The sequence below is a fragment of the Adiantum capillus-veneris genome, chromosome 12 (genome assembly GCF_014529385.1).
Source record: "Adiantum capillus-veneris isolate H3 chromosome 12, ASM1452938v2, whole genome shotgun sequence".
NCBI lineage: Eukaryota > Viridiplantae > Streptophyta > Polypodiopsida > Polypodiales > Pteridaceae > Adiantum > Adiantum capillus-veneris.
Genome location: NC_140942.1, coordinates 154,904,693 through 154,910,692, shown reverse-complemented (window position 1 = coordinate 154,910,692; position 6,000 = coordinate 154,904,693). Strand labels below are relative to the sequence as shown.

Below are 6,000 nucleotides of genomic sequence, written 5' to 3'. Positions count from 1 at the left end.
CCCGATCTAGACATGCAACTCATGATACCTAGAGTTTTTGGTGTACTCGTCAACCGTGAGTTTTAGGTTTCCTCACAACCAAGGATTTCTAGTGTATCCATAACCTGGTGCTATGATAGTAGAACCCCCCCTTGAACAGGTAGGGTGTAGGTCAAAAAATTAGCTACCAATACATGGAGTTTTTGGTTCACTGCCAAACCTTGGGTTTCAGGTGTACCCAGTAACCTCATGAGAAGCGGTCACAAAATGGGCTGAGAACAAATAGTTTAGGGAGGTCTTACCACGTATGTGTGGCAGTGTCTATAACCCGTACAAGAGTTGCCAAAATAAAACTATGTGGAATGGAAATAATACTCTAAAATTGATAACAATATGTCTCACTGTAAAATGGGGGAATACATAAATATCACTTGTTTATGAGGCTTCACCTCTATTGTGTTCATCCTCATGATCGCCAATATCCTCCATGTTTCTCCCAAGACTTCCAAGAGCATAGCTAGCAGCTGCCCATGCAAAAAACGCCTTCATCAATTCCTGTAATGACAGATTTCCAATCATCACGGAATTTGAACTTGGAGGCCCTCAATGAGACACGACAAGACTCCAAGATACTCTCATGAACCTGAACATCCAGCCTTCGCAAACCTGTTGTTGCCATAAATAAATCCTTGCATCCAATCTCTCTCTTTCAGGCACGTTCTTTGGAGCAAAAACAAGAAGCTCTTCCAAGGACTGGCTAGCATTATGAGGTTCTTCTGCAAAAGAAGATAAGCATGGCTTTGTCTTCAACGACCATTCCTCTTTACCTGAGAATCCCACAACTGGAAGGAGACCCTCATTGATGTAATGAAAAACATGGGCCCTAGAACCAGAGCTTCTTGCATCAATAATAATGATGTAGCCTCTGTGTTTAAAACTACTGAACTGCTTGGAGAATTGAAAACCTCTAGAAAAGGAGAACCCATATAAAGCAAAACATATAACAAGGAAAGAAAATTGTGTAGAAGCATCCAGGCCTGCCGTTGGATGAGAGTTGTAGGGTTTCAGTCCTGACATTGGGCGAGGAGGCAATTGAGTGGGGTGAAGTAAAAAGGGCAAGGTGAGAGAGTTTCTGCTATGTGAAGCTATACGGAGTAGCAATTTCGGGGGCTTTCTAGATGAAGTCCATTTCCATTTCTTTAGACGATAATGTGAGCGTAGAGGCAGAGCAACGCATGAGGCCAAGTGAGGTCGACCGCCTATGCTGCCAAAAATTCCCAATGGGCTCTGTCTTTCCTGTCGTAAGAAATACGCCGGCCCTCGACTGATTTAGCACACTCCCTTCGGCTATCTTTTGAGATGATGACCAAGCTAAGTGGCTAAGCATCCACGGGTTGTTAACTTGCTACCTTCTTCTTGATCTCCTTCTCACTCTCATTGTTAGTCTCCCTAGAACAAAACCCATAGCTCTGATACCATATGATGGGTGCAGCTAAGGTGGGTGGTACCTGTTGCAAGCCATGGCAAGGAGATGGGCATGCAGAGAAAGAGGAGCGAGAGAATCGACACAAAAAAACTCACGCTATGCTTTTTTTGTTTGTTTTGTATTATATTGTATATGAAGCCTTAATACATAAATATAGCTTGCCATGCAGACTAGAACTGTAATTGCATGCTTATCTGCACGCCATAAGGACAAGTGCCCACGGGTATGACAAATTAGCCGAACTCGGGCTTGAATACCCAACAGATAGAGGGAGCAGAGAGGGTGTAGATAGAGAAAGGGAGGATACATAGAGTGTAGAGATAGTTAGAGGGACCAGAGAGAGGTTAGGGAAAGAGAGAGTTGTGGATAGAGGTTAACATGTAGAGGGAGAGTAGAGAGAGGTTAGGATGTTGATAGAGGCAGTAGAGAGGGCGCAAATAGAGAGAGGGAGGATACGTAGAGTGTAGAGATAGATAGAGGGACTAAAGAGAGTGTAGAGATCTACCTCTATATATTGCTCTCTCTATGTTTAGAGGGTAGAGAGAGGGTAGATATAGAGATTATGTAGAGACTAGATAGATAAGATTAGGATTTAAAAAAATATTATGGTGTAGAGAGAGGTGTGGATAGAGTAGCTAAAGAGGGTGTAGAGTTCAGGTAGAAAGGGTGTTGGAATTAGGGTTGCAGAGAAACACACACAGTTTGGAGAAGACGAAGGAAGCTCAAGGCACACAATAGAGAGTGTATAACTTAGTGTGCAATGGAAAAGATAGATAGCCCTAGAGTGATGGGCGTATATACAATGCTCGGGGGAAAAAACCTCCTAAAGAGGGGAAAAATTCCCGAGAGGTCCTAGTGTGTTCACACACATCACTACCACATGTATATGGTAACAAATCCCCCCTGGAGAGATGCGGTGAACGAGAGCTGGCACATGAGTAAAGGGAAGTGCCATGCCCTAAGGAGATGATCAGTCCACGAAGGGGAGTAAGTCCAAAGCTTTGCGGAAAGCTTCAAGATTCTCACGAGACAATGCCTTTGTGAAAAGATCTGCAAGGTTGTCCTATGTTGGCACATAAGCCAAGTTGATCTCTCCTGCTGAGAGCCTCTCCCTGACATAGTGGTAATGCACCTCAATGTGCTTTGTGCGAGCATGAAAAACTGGGTTCCTCGCAACTGCCAATGCGCTCTGACTATCAGTGTAGATAGTGTTGGCAGTGTCCTGTCCAACACCCAAATCAGCCATAAGGCGTCTGAGCCATACACACTCAACCGTAGCTGTGAAGACTGCCCTCTACTCAGCCTCACACCTTGAAGTGGCCACAGTAGGTTGCTTCTTGCTCAACCATGATATACATGAACTGCCAAGCATGAAACAAAAACCACTTGTGGACACTCTCGTGTCAAAACAGCCAACCCAATCTGAGTCTGAAAAAGCATGTAAGTATGGCGGCAACGATCCCCCCTTGGGATAAAACAAGCCAAGATGTAAAGTGCCACTAAGGTAGTGGAAAATCCTCTTCAGAGCCTGCCAATGTTTATACCCTGGGCTATGCATAAATCTGCTGACCTGTGAGACTGCAAACTGAATATTCCTCCTCGTGTTGCATACATAAATGAGGCAGCTATCATCAGTTTGATAAAGAGTGACACCAGCAAGATCGCCAGCATCATGTAGACTCAACTTCAAACCTGTTTCCATGGGATTGGCAATAGGTTTGCAATCCTCAAGTCCAAACTTACATAGCAATGTCTCTATGTAACTTTTCTAACACAAGGAAATACTACCATCACACTGCTTAAACTATATGCCCAAGTAATGATGCAACAGCCTCAAATCTTTCATCTTGAAAGTAGCATTCAAATCAGCCTTAAAATTCAGCAATATGTCTCTCATTTGGTCCAGTGATCAGCAGATCATCAACATAAAGAACCACAATGAGAAGCACATCACCCTCACGCTTTACATACAATGTGCTTTCTGTTCGACTGTTACGAAAGCCTTGTTTGACCAAATGAGTGTTAGCTTTCTCATACCAAGCACGAGGAGATTGCTTCAACCCATACAAAGCCTTGTTACATTTGCACACTTTGTCCTCTTGTCCTTTTATGACAAAACCGCGAGGCTGCGTTACATAAACTTCCTCAAATATGTCACCATTCAAGAAAGCAGTAACAATGTTTGATTGATGTACATCCCAGCCAAAATGAGCTTCCAATGCACATAGAAAATGCAGAGTAGTCATACGACAAGTGGGAGAAAAAGTCTCTTCATAAGCTAGGACTTTTTTCTGTGCATAACCCTTTGCAACAAGCGGAGCCTTATGGAGATCAATCTCACCATCCGGCTTGCATTTCAACTTGTAAACCCACTTCGTACCAAAGGCCTTTTTGCCAGGAGGAAAATCAAATAAAGTCCATGTGTCATTTTCTATGAGTGCATCATATTCTGATTGCATGGCAGCCATCCAATTTTCTGAATTTTGTGCTTCATCAAAAAACAGAGGCTCCTCAACATCATGTAAGCTAGACACAGCCAAAGCATAACAAACTGATGCATAAGATGCATGACAAGAGCCTGAACGAGTACGACTAGACAAAGGTGCATCCAATTTACTGTCACGCAAAGTGTACACCAGCCATTTTGGCATACCTCTAGCCTGCTCATTTTCCGAGCCCTTTCCTCATCAAGTCCTGTGAGCTTACATTACTGTCTCTAGTACCTATAGCAAGGGCTGAACAGAATCTTCCACAAACACTACATCCCGAGAAACTAGAATACGTTTTGTTTGCGTATGATACAACCTATAACCTTTGCTTTCAGCACTATAACCAACAAAAATACATTTGACAGCCTTATCATCCAATTTTCTGCGTTGCACTTGTGGCACCAAAGCATATGCCAAACAGCCAAAAACACGCATGTGCTCAATAGCAGGCTTTCTATCATGCCATGCTTCATATGGAGTAATAGACTCCAAAGCTTCCATAGGACACCTATTAAGTACATAAGTGGCACACATGATGGCCTCAAGCCAAAAAGAATGCGGCAAAGCTTGACTCTTGACCATACATCGTGCCATTTCCGTCAGTGACCTGGTTTTCCTCTCAGCAACACCATTTTGTTGAGGTGTATAGGGCACTGCACATTGGTGTTTTATCCCATGACTAGCCAGAAATGCATTGAATTCATGAGACATATACTCCCCCCCTCGATCAGAACGGAGGGTGCCCATAGTACATTTCGAGACATTTTCAGCCATAGCCAAAAATAGTTTGAAGCACATAAAAACTTCATACTTCGCTTTAAGCGGAAATACCCATGCATGCCTGGAGTAATCTCAATGAAAGTCACGAAGTACAGGTAATTACCCAAGGAAGGAGTTTGCATGGGCCCACAAACATCACTATGCCCAAGCTGCAACCTGCATGTGGCCCGAACTGAACCATCCTTTGGAAACTTAGAACGCTGCATCTTACCCAAAATACAACCTTCACAAACATGTTTGACAGGTGCTTCAAGAGGCGGCAAAGAAGCTCAACCATATCAGATTTCTGCAAACGCAGCAAACTGGCAAAATTCAGATGACTAAAACGTGCATGCCAAAGTTTTGCATCTGAAATAGCCCTTGAATCTGCAATAGCATTTGCAAAATTTTGTCCAGACTTGTCATAAAAAGTGATCTTATACAGCCCACGGCACAAAAGGCCAGATGCAATAATTTCATCACCAAAACTGAGATCATGAACTGTACATCTGTCATCCACAAATTTGACTACAAGTCCAAAGGCTAGCAAGTGTGGATATATACAAGAGATTCTTCTTGATCCCAGGTACATAAAGTGCATCAACAAGTGTGAAAGAACTGCCATTAGTAGCAGTAAGCACAATCTTTCCAACTCCCTGAACTGGATAAAAGGCATTGTTGGCACAAGTGACTGAATTCCCATGAGGGACAGACTCGAGAGAGCTAAACAATTCACGATGTGAGGTAATGTGCTTTGTAGCACCACTGTCGAAATACCACACATGTGAATCTATAGCAACTGACAAGCATGCATCATGGACAACAGGATTGTAAGTGCACTCTGCACTTAAAGCCCATTCTGCATCAACATCAGCATTACAATCTTCTTTTACAAAAGACTCAACAATGGCTGCATTTGTAGTGGAACCAGCATTTGCAGTGCAACCACCCTTTTTCTTCTTAGCCTCTTTTGCCTTCAACTTAGGACACTTCTTTATCAAGTAATCATTACCTTTACAATAATGGCAACGCATCTTCTTCTTTCCCTTATCACCAGAATTGTCATACGAAGTGCTACCAGCAGAAGCATTAGGAACAGTATTTTTGCCGCTCGCAGTAGAACCATAAGAAGTGGCTGCATTGCTGTTACCACCCTTTCTTTGAGAAGCAATAAAAGCTTTTTCAACTGCACACTGCCTAGTCCTGTTTTTTCTGGGGAAAGTGACTCTTGCAATAGCAATGTGCATAATGCATCAAACTTGACAACTTCAGGATTTCCTTGGGTCA

At 43.0% G+C, this 6,000-nt stretch overlaps 1 pseudogene; it reads right to left on the bottom strand.

Annotated features, from left to right (window-relative positions):
* Positions 1 to 414: 414 nt before the first annotated feature.
* Positions 415 to 6,000, bottom strand: part of LOC147446720 (uncharacterized) — a 49,743-nt pseudogene continuing 44,157 nt past the window's right edge.